The sequence below is a fragment of the Callorhinus ursinus genome, unplaced genomic scaffold, assembly GCF_003265705.2.
Source record: "Callorhinus ursinus isolate GAN/ISIS: 27379988/994484 unplaced genomic scaffold, GSC_fseal_2.0 scaffold10, whole genome shotgun sequence".
Taxonomy (NCBI): Eukaryota; Metazoa; Chordata; class Mammalia; order Carnivora; family Otariidae; genus Callorhinus; species Callorhinus ursinus.
In genome coordinates, this window is record NW_027397072.1 from 24,327,385 (window position 1) to 24,347,900 (window position 20,516).

Genomic DNA, 20,516 nt, shown 5'->3' on the forward strand with positions numbered 1-20,516 from the left:
CACACGTTCACAGCTCCTGATCACTGATCCTTTGGTTACTAGCTGAGTGATCTTTCGCAGAGCATTAACTTTCTCAGATTTCCGTTTCCTTGTTTATAAAACAGGGTGAGAAGGGTTGGCTGAACTCAATAATCTCTTAAGATCCATTTCAGCTCTTGAGTCTGTGAGTCATATGAATTTGTAACTGGTCTCCACAAGGAAAGCCCTACAAATCCCCCTGATGCTGGCCTGTGGCAGAGTCTCCCTCAGGGGCAAGCCAAGCCTAATTCCAGTAGCACGGGCCAAGTGATCTATAAGAAACCTGTATTCATGGGCTTACTGTCAGCATAAGAGCACAGCGCATTGGAAGCCTATTGTAAGATCCCCAATCCCTCCAGTGTGAACCAGCTAATGAGTGCTCAGCCTTCTAAAATCACTTCTGAGTGCTTCAAACTGGTCTCCTTCTACAGACAACCCAATTGATCATGTAGGTAAATGAACTAGCAGTCAGGGGTAAAGAATGATGCAGATGAAAAGAAGGGATCCCTACCAGAAGCATTCTTCAAGGAGAAGGCATAATATCAGGAACTAGAGACTTGAAGTAGAGAAATGTGACTTCCAGTTAAAATCAGGATGAGGTCAGCACAAGACTGTTTCTGAGCAGGACTGGGGACCTGGGGTCAGCACTAGAAGCTGAACCCTCTGTGATTACAGGAATGTTTCTGCATGGCAGATAGACCAGTAAAAAGGGCTCGACAAACCTCCGTAAATGATCTATATTATGATCCTATTTTACAATGGGGGAGATATTCTCGTCATGGGCACAGAGGTAGAAGAAAGGGATTAGAATAAAAAACTCAGAATTAGAAAGGACTTAAAGATCATCTAATATGATGTCCTGGCTTTTCTAGAGAAGTAGACTGCAAGTCAGAATGGGGAAATGACTTGTCCAACATCTTGATTTGAAACTCCAGACCAGAGTCCAGGTCTCTGGACTTCTAACCAGCATTCTTTCCCTTGTATATTTCTCCTTATCCCACTGTATCCCTTATCCTAAAATACGATCAGGGTGCATTGTGGCCAAGCTGTAGGACTCAGGCACTCAGAGGGTGAAGAAGAGAGAAATGCAGGCAGTTGGGTGCTGGACCAAATCCATTTGTTCACTAGCTCCCTTCCTCACTCTTTCTTGCCCTCAAATTTCATTTCCTGGATGCCAGTGTTGAGCGAACATCCAAGCACGGGCTCTGCTCTGGGGACAGAGACAGAAACCAGAACATAGTTCTAGAACTCCAGGTCCACAAGGGGGATGAGGTCATTGTAATAACTGCCATCAAAAGTAGAGGTTATAAAGTCATAAGACACATACAGGTGAAGCACTTTCAGAGGCTCCGGGAAGAAGACATTGGGTTCAATTGGGAAAAGTCATAAAGAAGATGACCTCTGAGCTAGGTCTTACAGGGAGAGAAAGACAAAGATATTGGCAGAACCGGCTGTGTGGGAGATGAGGGAAGGGGAGAAAAGGCATAAATGTAGGAAGTGCATAGAGGCACTGGGTCACAGAGGGGCAGCTGAAGACAAGGCTGGGGCATAAGGAAGGCTAGGGCAGTGGGGGTGGGGGCAGACCATACAGGACTTTTAATTCCTGGCTGAAGGTATTCAACTTTATTTTTGGAAAACGTTTTTGAGGAGGAGAGTGAGGTCGTCAGAGTGGTGCTTCAGAAAGATGAATCTCTTATGGTGGGGGAAAGGTGGGGGGTCAATACTGACCTGACATTGTCCTATAGCACCAGTCACACGAGGAAAGGCTGTGGCTAAATGCCAATGGGACGTGTTTAGATTGTTACTGTTGTAAGCAAAAGTGCCATGTTGGGGACAGACTCTGGGATCACCTGGGGTTTCCAATACCAGACGAGTGTGTGTTTGTCCAGAGCAGGTGAGAGTCCTGGAAACATCTCTGGGTGGCACAGTCTTGCTCCACAAGCTTTGGGGCATGGCCTGGGGTTAGAATGGAGCCAGCCTGTCACATGTAAGGGAGCAGCAACTGGACCCTGGTCTGAGATCCTACTCTGATGTTTTCAAGTTGGTGGAATGTCATATTGAAACCCAGTTTTTGAGCTATTGAGGGAAGGAATGTGGGCAAGAGAAAGGAAATGTTCTCCCTCTTCTCAGAAGGATTATGTGCATGTGTGCACACACATCCCCCAGGGGAAACTCAAGTTCCCAGCGGGAGAAAATCAAGCTGAATCAGGTGTTAGGCTTAGGGCTCCTCCTGCACCACTCTCCCTCCCTCCTGGGGGTGGGAACACATGTAAACTCTGTCCTTGTAATTCAGTAGCTCAATAACGGAACTCTTTCCAAGCTGACTGGAAGATGGATTATTTTTCCAGTTCTAATATGTGAGACGATATTTATATGAATTTTGTTTTGTGCAACCGGACTATCAATAAAAACCTGAGCTTAAAGTATCTTCACTGTCAATGAAACTCTAGTTGAGAGCTCTCTCTTCATCAGGAGCTTTCCTCTCTCCAAAAAAAAAAAACAAAGGAAAAAATACATTTCATAAGCTCCTTGGGATATTGTCAGTATAAATCTTTTAAAGTCAGTGAGCATTTCTGTCTCCCCTCCCTCTTTTCCGTTTCCTGTTTATTTTGCTCAGAATAGCTTGGGGCTACTTAGAGGCTCCTGGGGTCCCTTCTAATCAAGAAGGATGGCCTGGCAGCTCACAGACCCTCCCCCAGGCTGGGCCATGGGGGAGTGGAGAAGCAGATCAAAGAGCCTTGCTTAGACAGTGCCAGGATCATGTTTCCCTTATTAGTGGATCACGTTGATATGTTCAATGATTAAATATGGAATGGCCATTATTTTTTACGTTGGTCATCAATATAGGGATGTGTAGCTCTTATCTCAGTCAGCAGGGGGCAAATTATGGGCCAGAAACCAAGGGGCATGAACCTTGGAGTCAGACAGACTCATTCATATCCAGGCTCTGTCTGTCTAGCTCTAAGCTTCAGACAAATGATTTAAACTCTTTAAACCTTAGTTTGCTCGAATGTAATACGTGTCTAGCCTATCTCACATGGCTGTTGTAGAGATTAAGTTAGATAACATGCGTGACATGGCCAGTACAGTGCCTAACCTCCGTAGGTCCATGATAGATGTTGATTTTGTGCTTCCAGGGGTGTCTAAATGGGAAGCTCCTTTTAGCTCTTACTAAACATGCAGTCAGGAGGACTGAGTCAGGAAGACTAGGTCTGCCACGACCAAGCCAACTTTGTCTGTAAAATGAAAGGGTTGGACAGATCTTTCCAAGAACCCTCCCAGCTCCAAACTGTCGGTAATTCTATCTGCCTACCTAGAATATTATAATTCTAAAGGAACCATGTCAAGTCTCCAAGCCCCAAGTCCTAAAGGCTTGTCCTAATTCACCTCTGTGGCGGCTCTATACCAACAGTCTCAATCGGTTGGCCAAATACACTGTGAACTGTGATTCCCTGCCCTGCTTCTTCTCTTCCGATTTCCACAAACACATCCCAAGGAAGGGCTCCTAAATGCGCATCATCTGTTTCTTTAGACGCTTCTGCTACAAGGCTGGTTACCACCTCTGAGTATCTGGTATTCAACACAATGCCTGCACAGGGCAGGTACTCAGTGACTTCAAAAAGTCGAAGCAATATATGCACGTGGCCAGAAGTCAGACAGTCCACAACCGTATGTAATAATTTTTTTTAATTTTATTATGTTATGTTAGTCACCATACCGTACATCATTAGTTTTTGATGTGGTGATCCACGATCCATTGTTTTCATATAACACCCAGGGCTCCATGCAGTATTAAGGAGGGCACGCAATAATTTTTTAAAGCTATCCCCCAATCCTGCTCCTCTCTCCAAGTCCCAGAAACATTTTTAAGATTTCTAAGTTCTTTTGGTGGCCACCTTCAGGATTCTAAATATGGCGATCATCTTGTTACTTGTTGAGGCAACAACTTTAGGCTCCTTACATCCATGGGACAGTTAGAAAAATGGTACTCTTCCCCTTCTTCTAATTCTTGATTTTTTAAATCCCGTTTTTCTTTTTTATTATTTGCCTTTTTAAATTTCCATGGCAAATGTATTACTTGTTCCATCAGCTTTATACACTATTTCCTGGCTCTCCTCACTAGAAGATGGCTGTTAGTCCTTCTGTCCTTCCCCACACCTTCCTTGCCCACGTCCACCTTCCAGGTCAGCTGGGCTTTTCCTCACATTGTCAACATTGCCTAAGAGTGATTAAGTCTTGTGTTTTGTTTACAAGTTGATGCTAAACTTTGACGATCAGTAAGTAGAGCTTATATACTGATGACTGTATATTTTTCCAGTGCAGTGAAGAAGGGTTATATTTGTGATCTTCTCCATAGGTCCAAACAACACATTTCTACTTCATGGAGAATGTTTCTAGCATCAAGATCAAATGAATATTCTCTCTTTCTCTGTCTTAATTTGCCTCATGTTTTGAGCCCAGACTTTCTTGTACAGTTTGTCTTTCTGGAAATTTCTAGTTGCTGTTCTCTTTTATTTTATATCTGCCTTCTTTCGTTCTTTTTTCTATTTACTTTCCATCTGTCTTTTACACCATGTCACTAACACCTTTATATATTCCTTGAAAAATCTCTCCCTTCTTCTCAAAGACACTGATTTCCTGTTTTAATTTGGACCAGCTGCTTTCTGGGCTTCCTGCAGAGCATTATTCTGGAATTTATTTTCACTGGGATTCTTCCATCAGTCCCACCATCCTTAGGAAACTTCCTCAGGGGAAACTCATCGTGAATCTTTGAATATCTGAAATATTTTTATTTTGTCTTCACGCTTGGTTGACAGCTTTTCTGGCTATAGTCTCCAGATTAGAAATTTTGCTTCAGAAATTTGAAGGTCTAGCTTCAGTGTTGTCTCCTCAGTGTGACTGAGGAGAAGTCTGAGGCTAGCTTTATTGCTAATCTCTTTGTAGTCAATCTGTCTTTTCTCTTTTTGGAGGCTTTCAGGATTTTTTTTTTTTTTTTTTACCATAGGCTCCACGCCCAGTGTGGAGCCCAGTGTGAGGCTTGAACTCACTACCGTGAGATCAAGACCTGAGCTGATATCAAGAGCCAAATGCTTAATCAACTGAGCCACCCAGGTGCCCCTCAAGATCTTTTTTTTTTAACACTGAGTTGCTAAATTTTCAATACAATGTATCTAGGTTCAGATCTTTATAAAAATTCTTCCTGGCATTTGGTGGGTTCTTTCACTCAGAAAACATACTCCTCTTTCATCTCTAGTAAATTCGTTTTATTATTTCTCTGATGCCTTCATTCTCCGCTCTGCTCTGCCTAAAATTTTTCTGAAGACCTTTATCTTTCAAATTAACCTCTGTTACCTAATTTATCCTTGTTTTCTCTGGCACCCATTTTTTTATGTTGATATTTTTCTTTTTTCTTCTTTTTAAAAAGATTTACTTAACTATTTTAGAAAGAGAGAGGGTGTTTGTGTGGGGAGGGGCAGAGGGAGAGGGCAAGAGAATCCCAAGCAGACTCCACGCTGAGTGCAGAGCCTGACACGGGGCTTGATCCCAGGATTCTGAGATTACAACCTCAACCTGAGCCAAAACCAAGAGCCGGATGCTTAACCGACTGAGCCACCCAGCCACCCCAATATTTCTTTTTCATGCTGCTGGGCTATTCATAGGCTGGGTGATCCTGGATCAGCACCATATATTTAAACAGGAGAGACAAGGAATGCTGATAGGGACTTCAGTGCACATAGATGGTGCTTGCTCTCTCTGTCAGAACTGGCCTGATGGCAGGTGTCAGGGCCATGCCACTTTGCTGGTGCCCACTCCCCAATGACAGCAGGATGGACTCACCACTCTGGGCATGAACACTGCTGCTAGCAGTCTTAGCACCTGAACATTTAGAGATGAGCTCCCTTTTCCTTTCCCCTGCAGTTAAATATCCTGCTACCTTTAGTCTGGAAAACTGGGGTTGAAAGCGGGTGGGAACATATGGGGAACCATAGTCCAGAGGAATTTCACTCTGTTCCATCCTTCCGGAGCATCCCTTATCACTACTTGGCTGTTGTTTCTCCCAGCCGATGGACTTCCTCTGTGCTAAACTCTCCCTGCGTCTTTTCAGCTATGGCTGCTTCAGTTCCTCCATCACCAGCCTTGTGCTCTTAAAATCATTCATGGGTTTCCTCCAGTTCTGTTTGCTAGTCAGAATTTATCCCCTCCTTGGTCATCACTCGAGTGGTATTTCAGGAGAGAAGGAGACAAACGTGTGTGTAACCCACCATCCTGAACCAGAAGCCTCTTAATCATATTCTTTGAATAAGAACATCGGTAAACAGATGTGTAGATGGACAGACTTCTATCTCAATAAATCACACAGCATTCTGCCACCATTGGCTAATTGTCCATGTTGCAATTAAACTGTTAAATCATTATTTTAAGCTATCACTCATTTGATTGATCATGATGCCGTTCATATTAGATGGGACCTAAGGAGCAGCATAAGTTAAATGGGCTGGAATATGGATAGAAGGAGTACAATGTGACCCACGCAGGCCTCATACAGACACAGGCCACTAGATGCGGTGTCAGGGGATAATGCTGTGCTGTCCCCAGAGTACATGTCACAGAATACCAGCCCCACAGGGGGCTGACAGGTATCACGGGAAATCTCTGGGATCAAGTAGGCTGGAAGGTTACTGGGTCAAACAAAAGGAAACAGGATCTTTCACTGCAGGGCTTCTTAGAACCTTACTATGCCAAAGAGTCATGACTCTTTAAGAGTAGAACATAAAATTAAGATTACCCAAATTCCTTTGGGTACAGAACTCTTTTGCTGTTGTGTATAATGTACCATGGAATGTGCTTGGAAACCCGCCTCCAATGTATTTCTGCTCTAGAGACCGTTTGTAGAAAGAAAGGGGGAAAAAATGAAAAGAAAAGAAAGTAGTGTAGAAGGTGAATGATCTATCTGTACATCAAACATCTCTTAAATCTTAAGAAGGTGAATGATCTATCTGTATCTCAAGCATCTCTTAAATTTAAGTCTTCTTGGTTTGTCTGACTTTAAACTGCCATCTCATCAAGAACTGAGCTCCTCGTGGCAGAATCCTGCTTCTGGAGAGGCTCCTGAGTTACCATGTAGGTCTCTCTACCTGATCAGATTAAAAGCACTACATTCCACATCCAGCTTTAGAATGTCAGAGCTAGAGACAAATGTGGTGGTCACAAAGCTTACCCCCTGGCTGTACTGGGGAGAAAACCAAGAAGCAAAGAAGTGAAGGACTTGCCCGAGATCACACTGCAAATCAGTGGTGGGTCTGGAATTGGAAACAAGGTTCTCAGGCTCCCTTTCCAATGGAAGCTCCAGTCCCCACTTGTCCATGGCGTTTTCGGCGAGACACCCTGTTGCGCCAGACCTCACTCTCCTTTCTTTGTACCCTGACAACTCTGAGGACTGGGTCAAGTAGATGGTCTCAAGCCTATCATCTAATTATGCACAGAGGTCAAAGACCACGGCGTGGGCTGGTGGGACTCAGACAGTTAAGTTCTCCTTTGGAAATCATTTGTGGGGGCCTATGGTGGTTCCCAGTGGCTGGGCAGTATGTGAAGGTCTCCTCTGCTCATGTAATCTTACAAAGTGACCAAAGCACACTGGTACAACATTAAGAGTTCCCTTATTGTTTATTTTTCAAATTCAAATTCTGCTACTCTACCCTCAACTCAGGTTTTAGGTTTTAGCGCAGAATTCTGAAATTTAGAGGAAGGAATAGGTGGGATTATCCCCACTGGGGTGCTTGGCCTAATGGTGGGTTAACTTAGGAATTCAGAACTTCAAAGACCTAGAGCTCTTGAGGGTCATCAAGCACCACCTTTCACCTTGCAGGGGAGGACACTCAATCCAGTAGGGGGAAGGGGTATGGCTGGGCTCCAGAGAGGGCTGCTGGGCTGTGGTAGGACCCAGCCCTGGGCACTTTGACCATCTCTGCTGTGATGATCCACCACCAGCACTTAAATGTATTGCTTTACTGCCCCATCATTGCAAAGCACTCTGAAGAGAAATGGTATCAGTTTTTGAGATCAAATGATGAGAAAAACCAAGTGTGCTCATTAAGGGAGGGAAGGGAGGTAGGGGGAGTTGATTTTCCTTGACAGTATTATTAATCTTAACACTATGAGTTCAGTTGTAGCCTAAAGTCGCAGTACACTTGCGTGTTTGGCGGAGTTCTGCAAACTCCCTCTCAGGTCCAAGTTTATTAAGGCAGAAAGAATTCATGCTTGTGTGTGTGTATAGTAAGTATGTGTAGATTTGCATGTGCATGTATATAAATAGCTATATAAGGGTGTGTATCTGTGTGTATGTGTTCATGCTAATACAGATCCCTTATTAGATCTCTGCCCCTCTCAAAAGGAATAAATCTTTCTGGGGGACACACATTTTTTTTTTTAACCAACAGGTTTCGTTTAGGAGAAAGGGAAAAAGCCAATAATCTCTACATACTGCGTGTGTGTCCTGGGGTGTCAGCAAAAAGGATAATAAAAGGCAAAGCAAATAAATAGAAGGAACAGAAGCTAAAGTGCTGAGAAATCTTTTTTCCCCTAAGAGCTCATTTTGGTAATCCTCAAGGAAAATAGAAAAGCACTTGATCTGATGAGAGGGAGAAAGGAGAAGCCAAATGAAAACTAAACAATTGATTTAATTCAATGAGAAGCAGGAGGAAGGAGAGAGAAAATTATCTGCTGCAGGCGGGGTAGGAAAGGGAGGCAGTTAGGGGACCAAAGTGCCTTTGTCGTAACAAAATCCACTTTGGAGGGAGAGAAGCATGAAATCAGGTTTTCCCTTATCCACATTGGTTCTTAGCTCTGGAATCAGATTATTCAACATTTGCTTTAAGTCCCAGATGTCAGAGTATAAAAATTGTCCATGTTACTTTTTAAAATTTTTGCTAAGAGGTAGAGATTTTATTACTTTTTCTGTGCATTTCATTGATTATTTTTTAAATTAAAAATTTAAAAAGCAATTTTTTACCCATTTCCTTGTGGGAGTCTCACAGGATCTTAGCTTCATGATCTTAAGTTCTGATGTTCCATGTACTATGGCTCTCAGACACTCCTCTGTTGAAGGAGTACAAAACGTGGGCCAACATTGACAACCAAGCTACGTGGCCGAAAAGCAAGAGAAGGCCACCATGTCACCTGTATGCCACTCTGGGCATGCTGCATGGAGCACCAAGAGAACACCCCGTCCAAATCTTCGTTTTTCAGAAGAGGGAACTCACATGTAGGAAAGCGAAGGGCCTGTCTGAGGCAGGAGGGGCACGGCAGGATGGCTAGGCGGAGTTCTTAAAGGTTCTAGAACACGCTGGGTTTCTTCCAACTGGTCTTCCCACTTCTTGCTTACCTTCCCCCTTCCATTCTGCACACATAGCCAAAGCCATCTTCTTAAATAGAGTTAGTCACTCCCTTGTTCGAAACTTGCCAATAGCTTCCCACCGACCATGAATTCAAATCCAAATTTCCTACTAGGATCTTCGAGGAAGTCCAGAGGGGACCTGACCTGTAGCAGATGCCATAGGTGGGCTCACTCAACTCAACTCTCTGACCAACTTCCTTCTCACTTGCCTTTCTCTTTTATTGAGACTGGAAGTTAAAAAATGACTAGATTTCACCAGCCTTCTTGACAGATAGGAGTGGCCTTGTGACACTGTAAGCAGAACTGTGCTCAGAGGGTTGCCAGACTTAGCAAAAAAAGATACAAGACACCCTGTTAAACGTGAATTGCATTAATAAATAGTGAATAATGTTTTCAGTACAAATATGTCTCAAATACCGCATGGGTCATGCTGAGACTGAAAACATTATGTTGTTTCTCTGAAACATTTAACTGGACATCCTGTGTCTTATCTGGCAACCCTATGTGCTGGAGAATTTTGAGACATCCCCCCACCCCCAACGCTTCTTTCTTTTTCTTGCCTGGAACACAGACAGAAGACCTGGACAGGTGGCGGCGATCTCGTGACCATAAAATGACAAGCAAGAGCACGTTGAATGGAAATGGAGTTGAGTCACTAATAGGGTTGCTGGACATCTGCACCATGGCTTGTCTCTGGTCTTCTTACGGGAAAAATAAAACAAGGCATCCAAGATCTTTCTTTGGCTAAGCCCCTGTAGCAAGGGCTTCGGGAGCTAGGTAGCTGACTCTGTGAGCAGGGATCTTGGCTGTCTCGGGCCAGCTGTTAGTGCCTAACACAGTGACAGGGACAGTGCTTCTGCAACGAGTATCTGCTGAATGGATCAAGAAAGGAAAAATCAGGTAAGTCATCTGTTTCCTTGTATCTTATCTAGACGAGTGTCATTCTTCTTATTTATATCGGGGAGAACATTATTCCCCTTGAACTGACTGGTGCCTATAGAAGGATTATTATTTACAACACAAAACAAATCAAGGGGAGGGGTGGGGGGATGGGTTAGCCTGGTGATGGGTATCAAAGAGGGCACGTTCTGCATGGAGTACTGGGTGTTATGCACAAACAATGAATCATGGAACACTACATCAAAAACTAATGATGTAATGTATGGTGATTTACATAACAATAAAAAATTAAAAAAAAACAAATCAATTTTTAAGATGCCTGGAAATTTAGACTCTTAAGATCAGTGTTTCTCAAATTGTGGTTTATAACCCATTAGTGGGCCATGAAATCACTTTAGTGGGTCATGACCAGCATTAAATAAAGAGGAGGAGAAGGAGAAAGAGGAGGAAATCAGGAGGAAAAAAAAGGAGAGTGGAATTTTAAAAGATCCACATTATAATTTTCCTTTGGGAAACAATGGTTATGGATATACGTACACACACAGACACAGACACATACACACAAATGCACACATACCCACAGAGACACACACAGACACACAGACACATACATACAGACACACATATGCACAGACACATACGCACACAGACACACATGCACATACATACAGACACACATACGCACACAGACACACATGCACACAGAGACACACATGCACACACATACATGCACACATATGCACACAGACACGCACACAGACACACATGCACACAGAGACACACACAGAGACACACATGCACATACATACAGACACACATATGCACACAGACACATACGCACACAGACACACATGCACACAGACACACATGCACACACATACAGACACACATACGCACACAGACACACATGCACACAGAGACACACAAAGAGACACACATGCACATACATACAGACACACATACACACACAGACACACATGCACACACAGAGAGACACACATGCACACACATATATACATAAACACACATACACACACACGTTTTTGTATAAAGTACATTTCTTACTGTGAGTCACAGTTAATAAAATGGAAAGGCTCAAGAGGAGTAGTGTTCAAATTTCAAATGTCTATATGTGGAAATTCTATTGGCCGGATTCTGGTCCCTGAGCCACCTCCCATTAGCTGAGTGACTTTGGGATGAGAAGTAATCTGTCATCTCCAATTGTACCTATGTCTAATATGCCAGCTGCTAGCTAAGCCTGGTACCACTGGTACTCAAAATGTAGCTCATGTAGCTGAGGAACTGAATTCTTCATTATATTTAATTTTGATTAATTCACATTTGAAAACTGACAGTTGATTCAGTTATTGGAAAAATATGTTTGAACAACTTGGGTATGTCAATCTGATTTTTCAACTACGAAGTTTAGGAGATAGAGATAAAATATTTCAGATGAATATGTAGCTTCCAAGTTGAAATGTACTGTCAGTATAAAATGCATACTGGATTTAATACAGGAAAAGAATATACAATACTTCATCAATAATTTTATATTGATTACTTGTTGGATAATATGGGGTATATTGGGTTAAAGAAAATATCTATTTTTAGTAAAATCATGCTTTTTGTAATGTGTTTTCTAGAAAACCCAAAATTACATCTTTGGCTATTATATTTCTCTTGGACAGCACTACTCTAAGGATTAAGTGTCTTGCCCTAGGCCACTAAATGAGTAAGTGCTTCAACCACTATTATGATCCAGGTCATCTGACTCCAAATCCATGGCTCTTCCCATTAAACTACAACAAATCACATCTCCCTAGGCTTCACTGTTATCTTTAAAAACAGTGAGTGAAATATAGATGTAGGATGGTAAGGATAATGATGGCTAACATTTAATGGGTGCCTAACATGTCCCAGGCACTGAGTTAACATCTTGTAAGATTTATTGCACTTGATCTCACAACAAACCGGTAAGTAGGTATATGATCATTATATCCGCTTCTTAGATGAGGAAACGGAGGCTCAGAGAGATCAATTACCTTGCCTATCAGCTCAACGTGGTGCAGACTAAGTGGCCCAGAGGCTGGGAGATCCATGCAGATGACTGAACATTTAGGGCCTTTCCCTGGATTACAGCCCTCACGAAAGCAGCTGGGCTCTGTTTGGGTGACAGAGAAGCAGCTGTATCTTCCAGAGTCCTGTTAGATTCATTTCCTTTGGGAAATAACATCTGCTGATCTTGCTGCTGATTCCAGTACCATACAGCAAAAATCTCCAAGCACCACAGTCTTTGAATATATAGATAAGGTCAAGAATGTGACTTTGTATCTGAAAAGTTTTCAGCCAGAAAATTGAAATATGGGCTTCAATACTATGGAGGCTTATTTAAAGATCTACTTGCAATGTGAAACTAAATTTCAATAATAGCTTCAAAGATAGGGACAAATCATACTTTCCCAGTGAAATTACTTTTTTTATTATAAACATTGTGTATGTTCATTAAATGCAATTTAGAAAAAAAATAAGAGAAAACAATTTATCTAGAGTCTTACTATACAAACTTTCTATTTTACTTGGTGTTTTTGTTCCTCTGTATGCATATGATTTTTGAAATTGATAATTCTATTAAATATAATTTTTCCTTGCTCTTTCACTTAACATTGTATCATAGGCATTTTCTATGCTTTTAAGTAGGCTTTGCAAATATATTTATTATAACACTTGTATGATAGTCTAATAAGTGGACATCACATTTAAACTATTTCTTTAGACAGATTGTTTCCAATTTTTTGCCGTTAAAGATAAAGTTTTTCTCTTGCTCCTTGGCATATCACAGTCTTTCTGGAGGGGTAGTCGACCAACAGGAATCAAAAATCTTAAATCGTGCATGTTCACAATTGCCTTTCTATGGGTCTGCTTTAAAAAACAGAGTTATATATCCAGACTTCTTGGCAAAGTCGCTTAGCATTATTTATGTGGGCCAATATTCAGAAATGGTAAATGTTGGACATAGGAGATTTGTTAAGTAATGTATGGTGTAGCTATGTGATAAAGTACTTCAGGAAGCCACTAAAAAAAAGCCTGTCTTGTAGAACAGGTGAGGATTATTAACTACCACTAGCAATAATAACCATAGCTTTCTTTATTTAGTGCCGGGCACTGTGCTTATACATATTTAGGAACCAATGTAACCCTTAACAACCTACATGCTCGGTACTTTTGTTATCCATGTCCTTTGTACAGAGGAGGAAACAAGCTGGCAGCTGAGTAAGCAACGGGACCAGGACACAAACCTGGGGGGTCTGTCTCCAGGGCTTACCTCCTTAACCTCTGTGCTGTAGAAATACTGAGGATGTTCATGGGCTATCACTAGATGGAAAACATGGCCAAAACAGCAAGGATAGTGTGACCCCAATATAGTAAAATATAATAAGTATATGAGTATGTATATGAAAAAAGAAAATACTTGAGGGTATTCACCAAAAGGTTAAGTGGGTAAGCCCAGGTGGTAGAATATTTTTCTTTATACTTTTTTGAATTTTCCAAAGCACCTATTAGTCTTTTGGTATTTTTATTGTAGTAAAATATACATAACATAGAATTTACCATTTTAACCATTTTTTAAAAGATTTATTTATTTATTTATTTAAGAAAGCGAGAGAGCACGAGCAGGGCGAGAGGCAAAGGGAGAAGGAGAGAGAGAATCCCAGCAGACTCCCCACCAAGGGCAGAGCCTGACGTGGAGCTTGATCCCACGACCTTGAGATCGTGACCTGAGTGGAAACCAAGAGTTGGACATTCAACTGACTGAACCTAGGCACCCTCCATTTAAAATTTTTTTTTTAATTTATTAGAGAAAGAGAGAGACAGTATGAACAAGGGGAGGGGCAGAGGGAGAGGGAGAATCAGGCTCCCCATCCCAGGACACCGGGATTACCACCTGAGCCAAAGGCAGATGCTTAACCAACTGAGCCACCCAGGAATCCCTGGGCGCCGCCCCACCCATTTTAACCATTTTTAAATGTACAGTTTGGTGGCATTAAGTATACTCACAATGTTGTGCCACTATCATTACCATCCAACCAAGAACTTTCTCAGCATCTCAAACAGAAGCTCCCAGTTACCACCTTCCCCCAGCCCTTGGTAACTTCTTTCTGTCTCTATGAACTTGACTACTCTAGGTACCTCACGTAAGTGGAATCATACATGTGTCCTTTTGTGATTGGCTTATTTCATTAAATATAATTTCTTCAAGGTTCATATATGTTGTAGTATGTGTCAGAATTTCATTCCTTGTTAAGGTTGAATAGTACTCTATTGTATGGATAGACCACTTTTTGTTTATCCATTCATCTGCTGATGGACATTTGGATTGTTCTACCTTTTGGCTATTGTGAATAATGTCACCATGAACATGGGTGGACAAGTATCTGTTGGAATCCCTGCTTTTAGTTCTTTGGGGGAATTGCTGGGTCATATGGGAATTCTAGGTTTAACCTTTGGTAGAACTGCTTAATTGTTTCCTGCAGTGGCCACATTCCCACCAGCATTGTACGAGGACTCCAATTTCTCTACATGTTCACCAATATTTGTTATTTTCTTTTCTTCTTTAAATAATAGCCATCCTAATCGGTATAAACTGGTATCTCATTGTGGTTTTGATTTGCATTTCCCTAATGACTAGTGATGTTGAGCATCTTTTCTTGTACTTATTGGCCATTTGTAAATCTTCTTTGGAGAACTGTCTATTCAAGTCCTTTGTCCAATTCTTAATTGGGTTGTTTGTTTTCATCTGTTACTTTTTAAATTAGAAAAATAAACCACAGTGACTTTTATGTAGGATTTTAAAAAATACACATCTGATTGTGTTCTTTCTTGCCTCTCTGCCTTGGGCTGCTTCTGGGATGAAATTCACGCTACCAAAGCACGGGTGGGCGAGGCTCTCTCTGCAGCCTCCTATCACACTCAATGCTGCAGGAGTTCCAACCTTCTTGCAGACACTATACTCTTGCCCATGCTCTACCTTTGCAGAGATCTCCTTCCCTTCTCTTCTCCCTTCACATTGCCCTTCTTTATCCAGCCAAATTCTCATCACCCTTTAAGAATCATCTCAGGATCATGAATGCCTGCTATGTCCTAAGCACCATCTATGAAGATCTCTACGCATCATCTCACTTAACCCTTGTAATAGCCCCTGGACTGAAATACTATAGTTATTACTACTTTTCTAATGGGAACAGTAAAGCTCAAAGAAGAGAAATAAGTTGCCTAGTCTGGAAGATGGCCTCACCTAGAATTCAAACCCAGTTCTCTGTGACTCCTGAGTCCTTAGCCTTCTGCCACACAGCTGGGATAGCCTACAAAGACAGTGTTCCTGTGACCTGTTGCCACAAAACTTGGTAAGATAAAACAACCACCATTATACCATGCTTCTGCATTCTGTGGGGAAGGAAGTTGTGCAGGGCATAGTGTGGCTGCCTTATCTCTGCCTCATAGTGTCTGGAGCCTCAGATGGGAAGATTCAACAAGTCTAGAGGCTGGTCTAGGCCCTGGGCTGGGGTGACTTACAGACGGGTCTCATTCTGAAACTGCTCACCAGAACGTCCACATTTAACTCTCTGTGTAGACCAGGCACCCTCACAGCAGGGTGGCTTGCAGGTGTTTGGACTGCTTACATACTGGCACAGGGGCTCCAAGAATGAATGTTCTAGTGAAACAGGAGAAGCTAGGCGGCCTTTTATGATCTAGTCTTAGAAATCACTTGGCAGCATGTCTTCCTGCATTCTGGTCAATGTAGTAATAAACCTACTCCAACTGAAGGGGGAGGGCACATAGATCCACCACTCAATGAATGGAGTTTTTAAGATTTTTGCAGCCATGTTCTAAAACCACAATCGATGGGATCAGCTGTGATCTATGCTGGGGCATCTGGCTAGATTGATAAAGACTGAAGAATCTGAAGGGATTAGGGCCAAACATTGGCTCTATGATCAGCCTAAAAATGAGCTTTCCAAGAGTCCAAAGAATAGTGGCCAAAGTGGTGGAGAAAGCTCATCTTGATCTGAGTCAGCACTGTTATTTGAGACGAATTAATCCAGGGTATCTTGTAATGCCACCAAGGCTTCCAGGCAGAGATGATGGGCGAGGCTGATTAGGGAGCAGATTATGACCATTTAATCTTGTTTCCTGTTGATGGATCATGGTGGAGGGCATGGGTTTTGGAATCAGACAGACATGGGTTCAAACACAAGCTTGACCATTTCCCAACTCTGTGAACCTGAGCATAACTTGACCTTTCTAAGTTTTGGTTCACTTTTATGTTAAATGAGGTAATATAAGCTACCTCTACTGGGACTCTAGTGAGATGTCAACGAGAAAGCACCAACACGCACCGGGAGCATAGTATGCACTTATAAGTGTTAGTTACAATTACTCATCATTCAATCCCTCATTAAACACATGTTTATTGAACCCTTCAAAAAAAAAAAAAGAATCATCTCAGTATTATTTCTTCAAATAATCCTTCCAAACCCTCCAGGCTGGGCTATGGTCTTACTCCTGCCTTTGCTACATGCTCTGGATGCCTTTGACATTTGCCTCCTAATGATGGAGTTATCCGTGCATGTCTCTCGCACAGGTCGTGCTCACTCATTGAGAGTAAGTGTGGGCCCTTGTCATCTGCATACATCAATTCCTAGTACAGAGAAGGAGCCCAATATTTGCTTAACAGAACTGAACTCTTGATTTCTATTAACTAACAGCTTACCAACAAGGCTTTCTACTTTGTCTATCAGTAATGCATAGAAGTACCTGTTTCATTGCACTCTTGGCTGCATTGGGAATGATAATATTTGTTGTTTCAATTTTCATTTCTTTAATTACTAGTGAGGTTGAGTCATCTCCCCATATGTTCTTCAATTAGTTATTCCTTCTCTTTTGTGAATTGCCTGTTCATTGCTTTTGTTCAGCCATCTATAGCAGGGTTACTTTTCCTCACTGATTTGTAAGAACTCTTTAAAAAACAAGGCTATTACTCCGGAAAACAGTATGGAGGCTCCTCAAAAAGTTGAAAATAGAGCTGCCCTACGACCCAGCAATTGCACTACTGGGTATTTACCCCAAAGATACAAATGTAGGGATCCGAAGGGGTACATGCACCCCGATGTTTATAGCAGCAATGTCCACAATAGCCAAACTGTGGAAAGAGCCAAGATGTCCATCGACAGATGAATGGATAAAGAAGATGTGGTATACACACACACACACACACACACACACACACACACACACACACACGATGGAATATTATGCAGCCATCAAAAGGAATGAAATCTTGCCATTTGCAACAACGTGGATGGAACTGGAGGGTATTATGCTGAGCGAAATAAGTCAATCAGAGAAAAACATGTATCATATGATCTCACTGATATGAGGAATTCTTAATCTCAGGAAACAAACTGAGGGTTGCTGGAGTGGTGGAGGGTGGGAGGGATGGGGTGGCTGGGTGACAGACATTGGGAAGGGTATGCGCTATGGTGAGCACTGTGCATTGCATAAGACTGTTGAATCACAGACCTGTACCTCTGAAACAAATAATACATTATATGTTAAAAAAAAAAAAAAAAGAAGATAGTAGGAAGGGAGAAATGAAAGGGGGGAAACCGGGGGGGAGATGAACCATGAGACTATGGACTCTGAGAAACAAACTGAGGTTTTTAGAGAGGAGGTGGATGGGGGGATGGGCTAGTCCAGTGATGGGTATCAAGGAGGGCACGTATTGCATGGAGCACTGGGTGTTATACGCAAACAATGAATCATGGAACATTACATCAAAAACTACTGATGTAATGTATGGTGATTAACATAATGTAATAAAATAAAACACTAAAAAAATAGAAATTAAAAAATTAAAAAATAAAAACAAGGCTATTAACCCTTTGTCTATTCTATTTGCTAAATGAAATGGCTCTCATTTGTTCTTTGTCTTTTAATTTTATTTTTAATGTGAAAATATTTGAACAATTTTATGCTATCAAAATCTTAGATATGAAGTTTACCAATTTGACTATTTATATTGATGAACTTGAATGTTCTCTAATGGCTTTCCATGGTATCACTTTCAATAGAATTTGATAAGAATAATCACTTTATTTAAAGATATACCAATTGCACTCTGACACTTTGGATAGAACTTTTAAGCATAATTACATTCATAGAAATCATTAAGTTTAAAAAAAAGAAACCTAGTGAAATCACTGAATCTATAGTGTAAATTGAGCTTTCTTTAGGCTTCTTTAGCTATTACAATTAGAGAAAAAAAAGCCTTAAATTTCAAGTGAGATCTAAATTGCAAAACAATAGTCAGATCTGGAGAAGAAGGGAATATGAACAAGCGTGCTAATCATCAACCCTCAGGGACCACTGTCCATAGGTGGGCTTTCCTTTGGCCCATGTCTTGGTCAGCAATGTCTTTTAAATCGAGATTAGTAGTCAACGTCTAAAAGTCAGGAAACATCAATCACATGAAAATCTGCATTTCTAGCTGCTCTGGGGGAAAAAAAGGAAGATCTGGCAACAAGGGACCTGGTTTTTGGTGACAACAATTGACTCGCGTGGTGTATCTGCTAACCCCCAGATGGCCATGTGCTCTCCTTCTCCACAGTCCCCACCATGCCCTAGAGTCCCATCACTGGGGATGAGGGTCAGTGGCCATTTATCGTCTTGCTCTTGGCCCACTTCACTCATTTACTTTGTCTGCTAGGCTGCTGTGGGCCTTTGTGTTTTGGTTTGGGATATCAAATCAGGCTCCTAGAATCTGCTTGGTAATCTCACCAACCATATATCTATGAGGTTTCAGTGTAAACCCAGGGCTTCTGAACTGAGAACTGCCAATTTGTAAGTACGGACCTATTGCTATCAGTGGAAATTGCTACCTGTTTCTCATCCCTACCCGCCACTTCCCTCTCCTCCTCCTTCCCTTGGTTTGGACCTAACAAATATGATTTATATTGACTTCAGTTCAGAAATTCTGTAACGAAAGCCCACCCGAAAAATAGTGAAGTGACCCCCACTGTGACTGTCTGAGGACGCAACTGGCATCTTGTATCTTATGTCCTGACGGCCACAGGTAATGATGATAAATATTAGGCGCAGACTCTCAATTTCTTTGGAAAACAAGAATGCTTTGTGTTTCAAAAATCAGGAGGGGGGAAAAAAAAGACCAAAGGTCAGTCAGTTGCCTAGGACTAAAGAAAAAGAAAAGGATAACTGTTATATATTTATAAATACAATTTAGAAAAAAAACTATTTGTTTGTGGAAGACAGAAATGGCTTTTTCAGGCTGTTAAAAGGTGTAAGTTTGGTGGCGGGGGGGCAGGGGGTGGATACTGCCTTAAGGGCCAGGCTACCCTGACATAGGAGAAGGGGATTGGAATCCTCACTGAATGACAAGATGATCAAAACTGGCCCCAAAGGGAACTTGGCATCAAAGCTCTGTACCTATGATGGCCCAGCGGGTACCTGGGAGCCTACCTGAGATGTGCTGCAGCCCAGACATGGCCCCGGCACTTCGAGCTCTAATCACCTGGGCCAGATCCTGGCTCCGCATTACGTGCTGTGCAATCTAACTACAGAATGAGGTAAATAGCCTCTAAGGCATTTGTAAAATAGGACAGTGATAGGGCCCTCTTACACACTTATGGTGAAGATTCATAGAGGAAAACTATGTGAAAGCACTTAGCAGACACTCTGGTATTCAGCAAGGGCTCAATAACTGTTCACTGTCATTATTACTGTCATCACGATCATAACTATTGCAAACAAGACTGTCCTAAGCACTTGTGCGTCTGTCAAGACAACTTTCAATGATGAGAGAGACAAGAAATGCCACAGGGACAAAATCTCAAGGTCGAGGTCCCAATATAGGGGCCTGAATGGGGGTGGGCCAGGCCTGGGGATTGGAAAGGTAGTGCTATATTTTCATAGGTTCACTCTTCTTTAAATACAAAAGTTATTATCAAGAAGTCGTAGGTTTTGCGGGTGATTTTAGTGGAGCCCACAAGAGCTATCCAAGTTTCATTTAAACCTGGAAGTGACATTCGGCTCCAGGTTTTCTGATCAATATTCTACCTGCGCAGGTTTATACTGATGACATTTCCCAAGTTTCCCAAGGCTTGTTAGTAAGCCTCAAGGGGCCTGAGCT

At 41.9% G+C, this 20,516-nt stretch overlaps 1 protein-coding gene across 1 annotated transcript in view; it reads right to left on the minus strand.

The window, feature by feature from the left end:
• Nucleotides 1-20,516, minus strand: part of ALK (ALK receptor tyrosine kinase) — a 678,620-nt gene that overhangs the window by 318,279 nt on the left and 339,825 nt on the right. The window lies entirely within an intron of this gene.